This window comes from Ahaetulla prasina, chromosome 10 (genome assembly GCF_028640845.1).
Source record: "Ahaetulla prasina isolate Xishuangbanna chromosome 10, ASM2864084v1, whole genome shotgun sequence".
NCBI lineage: Eukaryota > Metazoa > Chordata > Lepidosauria > Squamata > Colubridae > Ahaetulla > Ahaetulla prasina.
The window spans coordinates 29530174-29543529 of record NC_080548.1 but is presented as its reverse complement, the minus strand read 5'-3'; the positions used below and the strand labels follow the sequence as shown (position 1 = coordinate 29543529).

General features: G+C 44.2%; 1 long non-coding RNA gene across 1 annotated transcript; it reads left to right on the top strand.

Annotated features, from left to right (window-relative positions):
• The first annotated feature begins 349 nt into the window (after positions 1 to 349).
• Positions 350 to 11626, top strand: LOC131204431 (uncharacterized). Its single transcript, XR_009156596.1, has 4 exons — positions 350 to 399; positions 7423 to 7586; positions 8876 to 9233; positions 9797 to 11626. It is a non-coding gene; the product is annotated as an uncharacterized LOC131204431 (long non-coding RNA).
• The last annotated feature ends 1730 nt before the right edge of the window (positions 11627 to 13356 follow it).

Below are 13356 nucleotides of genomic sequence, written 5' to 3'. Positions count from 1 at the left end.
TGGTGGGAAGGGAATGGCGTTCCGTGTGCCTTTGGCCTTGAGTCATGCCGGCCACATGACCACGGAGACGTCTTTGGACAGTGCTGGCTCTTTGGCTTTGAAACGGAGATGAGCACCGCCCCCTAGAGTCGGGAACAACTAGCACATATGTGCGAGGGGAACCTTTACTTTTACCTAAGATACACTCATTCCATTGAAAAAGGAGTTATTTTCCTTCTTTTGGGGACTCGGCTCTGGGCCATGACGTTATTCCGACCTGCAGAAAACTAAACTTTGGTTATTTTCCTTCCCAGTTACACAAGCCATCATAGCCTGGTGGAGTAAAAAAATAGAGAAAACAATGAGGCCATACGGTCACCTGACCTTATGGCATATCTCTGCGGCGTTGTGATGCACAAGGTTTGTATCACGACACTACAAGACTGTTCTCACTGCTTTCCTAGAACTCACAGCCTCCTTGGCCCGAAGTTATCCAACCAGCTTTCATGCCTAAGGCAGGATTAGAACTCACCGTCTCCCAGTGAGTGGCCCAAAGTCACCCAGCTGAGTTTCCTGCCTTAGGTGAGACTAGAACTCACCATCTCCCAGTGCGTGGCCCAAAGTTACCCAGCCAGCTTTGATACTTTAGGTGCGGTGGTGGGTTTCAAATTTTTTTACTACCGGTTCTGTGGGTGTGGCTTGGTGGGCGTGGCAGGGGAAGGATAGTGTAAAATCTCCATTCCCACCCCACTCCAGGGGAAGGATAATGTAAAATTTCCATTCCCACCCCACTCCAGGGGAAGGATAGTGTAAAATCTCCATTCCCACCCCACTCCAGGGGAAGGATAATGTAAAATCTCCATTCCCACCCCACTCCAGGGGAAGGATAGTGTAAAATCTCCATTCCCACCCCACTCCAGGGGAAGGAAAATGTAAAATCTCCATTCCCACCCCACTCCAGGGGAAGGATAGTGTAAAATCTCCATTCCCACCCCACTCCAGGGGAAGGAAAATGTAAAATCTCCATTCCCACCCCACTCCAGGGGAAGGATAGTGTAAAATCTCCATTCTCACCCCACTCCAGGGGAAGGAAAATGTAAAATCTCCATTCCCACCCCACTCCAGGGGAAGGATAGTGTAAAATCTCCATTTCCACCCCACTCCAGGGGAAGGATAATGTAAAATCTCCATTCCTACCCCACTCCAGGGGAAGGTTACTGCAAAATCCCCATTTCCTCCCAATCAGCTGGGACTTGGGAGGCAGAGAATAGATGGGGGCGGGGCCAGTCAAAATTTTTACTACCGGTTCTCCGAACTACTCAAAATTACCGCTACTGGTTCTCCAGAACTGGTCAGAACTTGCTGAAACCCACCCTTGTTTAGGTGGGACTAGAATTTACTGTCTCCAACTTTCTAGCCTGGTGCCTTAACCAAACTGGCTCTATAAATACATGGATATAAATAGATGAAAGCATACGTTAAACACACAATTAAAAACAGGTTAAAACTTCCAAGGAAAGATAAAAATCAAATGAAAAAATTGAAAAAGGCGAGAAGGTTAACAAGGTCCCCAGGAGTCTGCTGAGGCCGCCAGGGTTGAAATGTTGATGTGAGTAACTTTTGTGACCTCTGGTGGTTGATTGAGAGATGGTGTTAGGTCCATGGCAGGTGAAAATCTTCTAGAACAGGGGTCCCCAACCTTGGCAATTTTAAGCCTGGTGGACTTCAACTCCCAGAATTCCCCAGCCAGCTTTGCTTTGCTGGCTGGGGTATTCTGGGAGTTGAAGTCCTCCAGGCTTGAAGTTGCCAAGGTTAGGGACCCCTGTTCTAGAAGGAGCTTCTAGAGATCTTTGTGAGTTTTCCTTTACTTTTACTGGTGGCATTTGAGAGACTGCAGCAGACAGACCAGCAAAGAAAACACAGCTGTGGTGATCGTAAGGCCTAAAAACACCTGATTTTTAAGGAAATGCATTTATTACAGCAAAGCAAATGTATGGTTCTTTTTTTTTATTTATTTGAATTTATATCCCGCCCTTCTCCGAAGACTCAGGGCGGCTTACATTGTGTAAGACAATAGTCTCATCCTATTTGTATATTTATATACAAAGTCAACTTATTGCCCCCCCCCCAACAATCTGGGTCCTCATTTTACCTACCTTATAAAGGATGGAAGGCTGAGTCAACCTTGGGCTTGGTGGGACTCGAGCCTGCAGTAATTGTAATTGCAGGCAGCTGTGTGTTAATAACAGGCTGCATTAGCCTGGTGAGCCACTTCCCAGCCCCTCAATTCAATTTAAATAGATTCACAAAATGGGTTAACACATCACGAGATTAAGGTTTTCTTTGTACACACAGCCAGAAACAACAAAGTACTGCAACCAATCTTTCTTTCTTTCCCCCCTTTCTCCCCTTCCTTCCTTCCTTCCTTCCTTCCTTCCTTCCTTCCTTTCTTCCTTCCTTCCTTCCTTCCTTCCTTTTCTCTCTCTCTCTCTTCTTTCTTCTTTCTTTCCCCCTTTTTCTCCCCCTTCCTTCCTTCCTTCCTTCCTTCCTTCCTTCCTTCCTTCCTTCTTCTCTTTCTCTCTCTCTCTTTTCTATTTCTCTATTTCTCTCTCCCTCCCTCCCATCCTTATAAGATGTTTCCTTGAATTTTCTCCCCTGAGAAAAGACCCCCACCCCCACTACAGCCAAACTCATTCAAAGTTGGCATGTTGTGAAAATGCAGCCTGGATGTTTGCAAACACCCAAGGCACAGTCTTAGGTCCAACACTCTTCATACTTTACATAAATGACCTTTGCGATCATATTAAAAGCAACTGCGTTCTCTTCGCTGACGATGTTAAATTATTCACCACCACGGACAATGCAACTACCCTTCAAAAAGACCTTGACTTATATGTCAGATTGGTCTAACAAGTGGCAACTTCAAATCTCAACCAACAAATGTTCTGTCTTGCACATTGGCAAAAAAAATCAAAACATTAAATACAGATTAGATGGACATGACCTTGTAGATGACCCTCGGTCTGTCAAGGATCTTCGAGTACTCATTTCTAAAGATCTAAATGCCAGAGCCCATTGTAACAACATTGCCAAAAAGGCACTAAGACTTGTCAACCTAATCTTGCATAGCTTCTTCTCTGGTAATATTGTACTACTAACTAGAGCATACAAAACATTTGCTAGACCACTGTTTGAATGCAGCTCATCTGTCTGGAACCCGCACTGCATATCCGACATAAATACAATTGAAAGGGTCCAGAGATATTTTACAAGAAGAGTCCTCTACTCCTCTGCTCGCAATAAAATACCTTATGCCACCAGACTCCAAATTTTGATCTTAGACAACTTAGAACTACGCCGACTTCACTCTGACCTAAGCATAGTATATAAAATTATCTACACAATGTCCTACCTGTCAATGACTACTTCAGCTTCAACCACAACGGTACACGAGCAAATAATAGATACAAACTCAAGGTAAACCGCTCCAAACTCGATTGCAGAAAGTATGACTTCAGTAACAGAGTGGTCAATGCCTGGAATGCACTACCTGACTCTGTGGTTTCTTCCCTAAACCCCCAAAACTTTAAGCTTAAACTGTCTACTGTTGACCTCAACCCATTCCTAAGAGGTCTGTAAGGGGCGTGCATAAGAGCACCCGCGTGCCTTCCGTCCCTGCCCTAATATTCCTTTTTTACTTGCTCTTTTCATGTATTCGAATTATGTTTATACTGTTACCTGTTATCTTATATATGATTGACAAAAAAAATAAATAAAAAAAAAAATAAGCTAACCAAGTTATCTCTTGCGTGAAAATGCTACCCTGGAATATGGAGAGATTTCCTGGGAGAGATTGCAATCCCAGCCAGTAGGTGGCAGCAGAGATTGTGGAATCTCCAGCAGCTGGGCAGCTGTTTCTCCCGCCCCCCCCCCCACAGGAAGGGAAAGTGGGAAAATTGGGCTATTTTAGGAATAAAATAAGATACGTGGACTTCAACTACCATCATGGCTAGTTGGGGATTTCTGGGAATTGAAGTTGTAGGAAATTAGTACCCATCCTTCTCCTAGGAAAATATTTTAGGAAATATTAAAAGGGCAGAATATTTTCCCTAAAAGGGAGGCAGAAACTCAGCCCCCACCCTCCCATCTTTGTCAACGGGCCATTAAGGCCTGAGCCAGTCTATTCTACATAATAAAGATCTACCTCCTTCAGGCAGAGCCACAGTAGGAATTGCCCAAAACCCTTTTATTACATCATCACCCAGCAAGAGTCAACCAAGCTTGGGACATAGCCAACCTACAGAGTTACCCCTGCATGGCCCCATGGGAGTCTGACAACCAATCAGAATACAAGCTCAAAATTCAAAGCCCAACAGAGGGTATAAATCTCTCTCTTTCTCTCTCACCCATGTGCTTTTTTTTGCCCAGGACCTCAAAACCAGGTGGTCCTGTCCACCATTAAACCATCTTTTTAAGATGAGGGCTGTGAATGAGGGCTGTGAAAATATCTACAGACCCCTCACATCCAGGACATAAACTGTTTCAACTCCTACCCTCAAAACGACGCTATAGAGCACTGCACATCAGAACAACTAGACACAAGAACAGTTTTTCCCCAAACGCCATCACTCGGCTAAACAAATAATTCCCTCAACACTGTCAAAACTATTTACTAAGTCTACACTACTATTAATTTTCTCATCATTCCCACCACCCATCTCCTTCCATTTATGACTGTAACTTTGTTGCTTATATCCTTACGATTTATATTGATATTGATTGTTTCCTGGTTGCTTATTTGTTCCCTATGACTATCATTAAGTATTGTACATTATGATTCTTGACGAATGTATCTTGTCTTTTTATGTACACTGAGAACATTTGCACCAAGACAAATTCCTTGTGTGTCCAATCACATTTGGCCAATAAAAAAATTCTCTTCTCTTCTCTTCTCTTCTCTTCTCTTCTCTTCTCTTCTCTTCTCTTCTCTTCTCTTCTCTTCTCTTCTATTCTATTCTATTCTATTCTATTCTATTCTGTATTATTCTGTTCTATTCTGTATTATTCTGTTCTATTCCATTCCATTCCGTTCCATTCCATTCCATTCTAGCAGCCACCAAGTTTCCAGTGCCTTTCTCCCCACTTGGAACTGAACCCAGATGGACATTTCTTCCAACAATGTCCACATATTTTGGGAAACACCGTGTTAGAGCGCCTGAAAGTATTTTCAGCAGTTATTCCATCCAACATCTTAATAGATATGTCAGGACAATGAAGAGAAGGACTAGGGATATAATATAACAACAGAGTTGGAAGGGACCTTGGAGGCCTTCTAGTCCATCCCCCTGCCCAGGCAGGAAACCCTACACCATCTCAGTCAGATGGTTATCCAACATTTTCTTAAAAATTTCCAGTGTTGGAGCATTCACAACTTCTGCAGGCAAGTCGTTCCACTTATTAATTGTTCTCACTGTCAGGAAATTTCTCCTTAGTTCTAAGTTGCTTCTTTCTTTGATCAGTTTCCACCCATTGCTTCTTGTTCTACCCTCAGGTGCTTTGGAGAACAGCCCAACTCCCTCTTCTTTGGGGCAGCCCCTGAGATATTGGAACACAGCTATCATGTCTCCCCTAGTCCTTCTTTTTATTAAACTAGACATACCCAGTTCCTGCAACCGTTCTTCCTATGTTTTAGTCTTCAGTCCCCTAATCATCTTTGTTGCTCTTCTCTGCACTCTTTCTAGAGTCTCAACATCTTTTTTACATCGTGGCGACCAAAACTGGATGCAGTATTCCAAGTGTGGCTGTATGACTGTAACTGCTAAGGATGACTGTAACTGCTAAGATGGATAAGAGACCCAGAATTTGGTTCCCCCAAACTGCTCATCAAGCAAAGGGGAAGTTAAAAGGGGTTTCTTGCCCGAGCAAGGGGGTTGGACTAGAAGACCTCAAAGCTCCCTTCCAACTCTATGATTCTGTGTTCTGTGGGAAGCACTCCCGCTCAGAAGAATGAGATAGTTTGGGGAATATTAAAAGAGGCAGAATATTATATTTCCCCATGATCAAAATTCAGATTTTTGGCAACTGGCTCCTCTTTACGACGGCTGCAGTGCCCAGGGGTCACGTGATCCCATTTTGTGACCTTCTGACAGGCAAAGTCGAAGGGGGAAGCCCGATTCACTTAACAACTGTGGCAAGAAAAGCTCGTTAGATAGAGCAAGACTCACTGTCTCACTTAGCAGCAGAAATTTTGGGCTCAATTGTGGTCATAAGTTGAGGACTATTCGTAGCAGAAGATGTGGCTATAGCTGTTTGCCAGGACATGATTACGCCATGGGTTTATGTAAGAGCAACTCTAAACCTTTTTTTTTTTAATGTAATGGAAAGAACAGAACAAAATGTCAATATTGACTAAGCAACACGAATCCACACAAAACTAAGAAACAGGGGAAAACCCAGAATTGATTTGCGGGGGAAAAAGAGTTCCAGAACAAGAGAAGAAAAAAGAAGAAGAAGAAGAAGAAGAAGAAGAAGAAGAAGAAGAAGAAGAAGAAGAAGAAGAAGAAGAAGAAGAAGAAGAAGAAGAAGAAGAAGAAGAAGAAGAAGAAGAAGAACCCTCAAAATGCCAGCAGGAATCTCTTCTGTCATAGATGCTTGAAGTGTTATTTATTTTTTTATTTTATTTTTATTTATTTGTCACAACAGTATATGTAAGTATAAGCATGAAATAACCATATGAATTGGATACAATCAAAGGGAACATTAGGACGGGAACGGTAGGCATGCTGGTGCTCTTATGCACGCCCCTTACAGACCTCTTAGGAATGGGGTGAGGTCGATAGTAGACAGTTTTTGGTTAAAGCTTTGGGGATTTTGGGAAGAGACCACAGAGTCAGGTAGTGCATTCCAGGCATTAACAACTCTGTTACTGAAGTCATATTTTCTGCAGTCAAGATTGGAGCGGTTCACATTAAGCTTAAATCTATTGTGTGCTTGTGTATTGTTGCGATTGAAGCTGAACTAGTCTTCGACAGGAAGGACGCTGTAACAGATGATTCTATGAGTTAAACTCAGGTCATGTCGAAGGCGGCGGAGTTTTAAATTTTCTAAACCCAGGATTTCAAGTCTGGTGGCATAAGGTATTTTGTTGTGATCAGAGGAGTGGAGAACTCTTCTTGTAAAATATTTCTGGACACGCTCAATCGTATTAATGTCCATTTAACGTTAATGTTACCCAGTGGTGAAATCTAAATTTCTTTCCTACCGGTTCTGTGCTCTTGATGAATCCTTCAGGGAAATTCTGCCCACTTTGGCCATGCTTAAATTTTGGTTGGCAGCCCATTTCAAAAGCTAAACTTTCCCCAAAGAGTTGAGAAATGGGTCTCTAGCTCTTGCCCAATCTTTAATTCCGGTTATTCTCCTCTCTCCCTTTCCCGCATCTGGCAGGACTTACCTGGAATTTCCCACCCCTGTAAAGTGTGTTGGAGATTATATAAGGCTAAAAAAATCCACTTTCGACCCCAAGCGAAGCTCATCTCGATCTCGGGAACTCCTGTCTCCAGCACCTTCTATCCATCCCACCATGAACTGGATTGGGCTAATCCTGGCAGGTGAGAAGGGACGTTAGGAGGGAGGAAAGACTGAATGATGTTACTATTAAACATGCATAAAATTATTATGATTAGCGGTGAAATGATAAAATTAAACAATGGATGATTAGATAATGAAAGAATATATTTTAATGTAAACGTGTCGAATCGCTCGGATTGGATGATTGGAAAGAACATGAATAGATTTACTCTATATGTTTAAATGATTGTGATTGGTACTAGAAGCAGGGGTGAAATGCTACCGGTCTGCACCGGTTTGGGAGAACCAGTAGCAGTGCTGGTGCGTGGTTCGGTGAGCTGGTAGCGACGGCAGCGTGAGGCTTCTTATTCTCTCCTCCTCCTCTTCCTCCTCCTCCTTGCCTTATTTCCTCCTCCTCCTTATTCTCTTCTCCTTTTCCTCCTTGCCTTATTTCCTCCTCCTCCTCCTCCTTCTTATTCTCTCCTCCTCTTCCTCCTCCTCACCTTATTTCCTCCTCCTCCTCCTTCTTATTCTCTCCTCTTCCTCCTCCTCCTTCTTATTCTCTCTTTCTCCTCTTCCTCCTCCTCCTTGCCTTATTTCCTCCTCCTCCTCCTTCTTATTCTCTCCTCCTCTTCCTCCTCCTCGCCTTATTTCCTCCTCCTCCTCCTTCTTATTCTCCTCCTCCTCCTCCTTCTTATTCTCTCCTCCTCCTCTTCCTCCTCTTCCTTCCCTTATTTCCTCCTCCTCCTTATTCTCTCCTTTTCCTCCTCGCCTTATTTCCTCTTCCTCCTCTTTCTTATTCTCTCTTCCTCTTCCTCCTCACCTTATTTCCTCCTTCTCTCCCTGTTTCTTAATTCCCCCCTTCTCTCCTTCCCTAATTTCCTCCTCCTCCTCTTATTTATTATTTATTTATTTATTTATTTATTTATTTGACAAACCCAACAATATATATATATATAAGTATAAGCGTGAAATAACCATACGGATTGGATACAACCAAAGGGAACATTAGGACAGGAACGGTAGGCACGCTGGTGCTCTTATGCATGCCCCTTATAGACCTCCTAGGAATGGGGTGAGGTCAACAGTTGATAGTCTTTGGTTAAAGCTTTGGGGATTTTGGGAAGAGACCACAGAGTCTCTTCCCAAAATTTGAGTGTTAATTGAGTGTTACTGATAAAGTTACCACCCAGCTAGGAATTTGGAATTGGGGTTGTTACTCCAAGGACCAAGATGACTATGATGGTGTTTGATTGCACATCGAGTGCAAGTTTTGTTGACGGTGATAGAATCAATATTGACCTTCTCATGTTTCCTGCTTGCTGTCCAGGTTTGCGTCCAGTTAGCGTCCAACTTCCAGCCATCCGAAACCATCCGCATTATCCAATTCCCGCCGAATGCCCGTGTTGGACAAACCGTCTTCCTTCACTTGGAAGGTGCTCAATTTCCTATCCAGTGCGACTGGTTCCGAGGCAGTGAGCCGAACAGAAACAGACAGATATTGAAAATGGGGGATAACCAGTTCACTTTAAGAGGTCCAGCCTACACAGGGAGGGAAGATCTATGGAGAGGATGCTCCTTAATGATCCGAAATGTCCAAGCCTCTGATTCTGGACCTTACACCATCCTAATGCTGGAATTCCGGGGAAGTGAATTCGTAACGGCAGTGGGACATCTACAAGTTTCTTGTAAGTGCCAAGGATAGTGACTACAAAGATTTTGGAGAAAAATTGGGGTGGGGTTCGGAGGTGGAAACTATTAGTAGGGCCAATTGAGAGGTGAAAGGGAATGGTTTGTGTTGTCTAATCTGTCTAATCTATCTGGAAAGACTGACATTGGATGGACGGATGGATGGACGGACGGATGGGTGGATGGAGGGATGGATGGATGGGCAGATGGATGATTGGTGAGAAGGAAGAAAGGAAGGAGGGAAGAAAATGGGTAGGAAAGGAAGGAAGGAAGGAAGGAAGGAAGGAAGGAAGGAGATGGGAATGAAAAGAAGGAAGGAAATGAGAATTGGAGGGAGGATGGAAAGGAGGATGGAAGGAAGGGAGGGAGGGAAGGAGGGAGGGAGGAAATAGGAATTCAGGAAGGAAGGAAAGGAAGGAAGGAAATGGGAATGAGGGGAAAGAGCAAAAGAAGGAAAGAAGACAGAAAGAAGAAAAGAACGAAGGGCTAGAAGATAACAGAATCGATACCGAAAGGGAAATCTGAAGAAATAATAATATTAATCCTCTTATTTATTTTGCAGCCTAAAGATGCTTGGAAGATGCTTCTGTCCATTTGGCTGTCTTGATCTTTGGAAGAGAAACAAAGGAGCTGCAGTTCGTCAGCTGCAGAGGGATCCCCAGAAGGGATCAGCCATTCACTTTCTCTGTGTTCCCTTCGTCGCTTCTTCCCTTCACCCACAACAACCATGAAAACATCTTCTGGCAAAACGGACGTGTCTCCTAAAACAGCTCTTTGCAATGCGGTTCCCAGGATCCAAATCCGAATTCACTTCTGTGTTGGCTGATGTAAAACAGCTTGGAAGGTTGCAATTTGCAAGAAACCTTCTCTACCCCACCCCCACCCCCATTATCTCTGAACTGCCAAATGCTTGATCGCAATTCCTCCTCCGCAAAGAGGTGGCTTATATGTCATAGCTGGCCATCATCAGCCATCAAAGCCTATGAAGCAGAGCTGGGTGGTATTCAGCCGGTTCACATCAGTTCGGGAGAACCGGTAGCGGCGACCGGGCGTAATCCCATCCTATATGGATTTATTTTTGACGCCGCATCCATGTGTGGACGGCGCGCGTGAGTGAATTGGCGTCTTTTGTGACGCCATATGCATGTGCTCACATGTGCTCACATTTCCGATGCTAGGCGAACCGGTTGCTATAGTATGTGAATTCCACCTCTGCTATGAAGCACGTGTGTCATTCAACATGTGACAAGAGAGGGATGGGGGATGGGGACATGTCTTTGAAGTTGAAAGCTAAAAGTTGCTTTGGAGCAGTGGTTCTCAACCTTTATAGTGCTGCGACCCCTTTAATACAATTCCCCATGATGTGGCGACCCCTTTAATACAATTCCCCATGATGTGGCGACCCCAACCGTAAAATTATTTTCGTTTTGAATTTATCGCGCCTGAAGCCGTATTGGCTAGTGATCTGAACTGCTTGCGATTGCCTTGAGGACGGAGGCATTAAAGCGGAGACTCCTCCCCTATTAAGTTTATCGCGCCTGAAGCCAGATTAGGCTAGCGATTGGGAGTGATTGCAGCTGGCTTGAGAGGGAGACATCAGAGCAAAGATTTTTCCCTTTTTTAATTCATCACGCCTGAAGCCGAATTCGGCTAGCGATTTGAAGAGCCTGCAGCTGGCTTGTGGAGTCAACCATTGGAGCGCGATTCTTCGACTCGCAAGTATACTTCCCATATTTCCGATGGTCTTAGGCTACTCCTGGCAAATCGTCATTCGACCCCCAACGGGGTCCCGACCCACAGGTTGAGAACCGCTGCTTTGGAGGAACAAATACATGCATACAATCTAGAGTGGGATTATTTCCCCCCCCCAATGTTATATTCAATTCTAAACAGAAAAAGGTCAAATGATCCTACGTTTAGTAAGACCGACATCTTAAATTGCAATCAATATCGATTTAATATTTCTCTCTCTTTTCCTTATTTCCAATAGTCTAAATCAATATTCCTCAACCTTGGCTGCTTTAAGAGGTATGGATATCAACTCTCAGGATTCTTGATTAGGGGCTGACTGGGGAATTCTGGGAGTTGAACTCCGTAGCTCTTCAAGGTCCAAAAGTTGAAGGGACGTAGTCTAAAGTTAGCTAAACAATAGAGTGTCAATAATCTTCAATGAATATTGATCTTCAATGTATATTGGAAATGTATATAATCTTCAATGTATATTGTGCCAAAGCAATGTAATCTATTAAGATTTCCAACTACCTAAATAAATACAGTATAATTATTTGCAGAAGCATGAATCTATTAATGACCAAGAATTTTAGAAGGGTTGATCAAACTTCTTTACCCAGAACTGAAAATGTTACACACACACACTCTTTAAAAATTGTGCCATGACGAGACGACTTCCGGTATCCAGCGGCAACGGACGTCTGGAAGGCTTCTCCTGCCTCCAGCGCCCGAATCCGGCCGCCGCCGAGGCCCCCAGGGGCCAGGTGTTCCGAAAAGGACACCTGCCGCACGGACGGCTCGCCAGGGGTCTCCCAGCCGACATACAGGACTGTGGGGACCGATGCTGGCGCGCCCTAGGCTCGGCGGGGTTCGGAGGCCACAGGCCGCGGCCATTATTTTGGTCGTCGCCTGGGCCGCTGTGCCCGGTGACACCGGGGCATTGGATTTATAACTGCAGCAGCCTGGTGGTGAACAGGGAACGGAGAAGAATTGAGGAGGAGAAGGGAAGGGAATATCGGTAAATGTGAGTGGACTGCTCCGGAGTGCGGGGGGGTTTTTTCTCTCCTGCGGTCGGAAGGAGCACGAGTTATTCTGGAGAGAGGAGAACTTAAAATAAGAAGATTACCGGTTTTGTGGAGCTCTGGAGAGAAGAGGTGATGGAGAAATTTAGGAGGGAAGGTTTGAGGCCCCCCCTCCTTCTGGGGAACAGTGGTGGCGTCCAGCTTCCGCCTTCACTATGAGAATTTTGATGACATCACTTCCCTTCGGCTTCCTGGTTGACTAACTGTACTCTGGACTCGTTGCTCCTGTGAGTGCCCCCTGGTGGATCCGGAGGAAATTACAAGGATACTGTGCTTGCCTGAGGATTTTGATTCTTTTTTTTTTCAAATGGCAAAAGGTCAGAAACCAACTGCTGGAGAGATGGAGAATTCTGGAAAAGTTATCTAATATGGACAAGAAACTGGATGATTTGCAAAGAGGCCAAACGGAAATAAGAGCAGAAATTGTGACTATCCAAAAGGATTTAAAGGATACTCAACAAGTCTCAGCAGAAAACAAGCAGAAAGTGGAAGGTCTGGAGGGAGAGATGCGGGCAGTGCAGAAAAGAGAGGAGGCGACAGGCAATGCTGTGCTTGGAATACAGATGGATAAAATGTCTTATTTCCTTAGGTTTCAAAATTTGGAAGAAGTGGACCAAGAAGACTTGAGAGATGTTGTGACTAAATTGTTGGGAGAATTTCTTGGGAGAGGTGTTGATTTCATGAATTGGGATGTGGATCGAGTTTATAGAGTTAATTGCAATATGCACGCATGCATGCAGTTCCCAGAGAGGTTCATGTCAAATTTGTGAGAAGAGGCGAGATGAAATTCTTAGAAAACATAGGAGTGGGGCACTGATTTACAGGGGCAGGGAGATAGCCATTCTGAGGCAGATTCCCAGACAGGTACGTGAAAAAGAAAGAAATATTATTTTTGTCAAGCAAATTGTACCAGAAGGAGTGGGCTTCAGATGGCTGATGCCAGAGGATTGATGATTTTCCGGGAGGGCATTACGAAAAAAATCAGTACAATTGCGGAGGCTACGGCCTATGTGGAGGAACACAAAGCCTTCCTGGAATCAGATGACCCAGGAATTGAAGAAGGGGAGGTTATAGATCATGGGGCTGAAGCGGCTGCCGCTGTTGCGGCCCTGGAGTTGGGTCAGGCTGAACCCAGAGTTCTGAGATCCAAAACTAGGAAGTGATAAAGATATTTGGGATTGTGTTGGTTTTCCTTATTCTCTTTTGTACGATATTCTGTTTATTCTTGACTCTTCTTTATTACGTATTTAAAATTTGCAAACTTTGCTACTTCGTGTCACCTGCTTGCCTTATGGCTGTTGTATGTGTT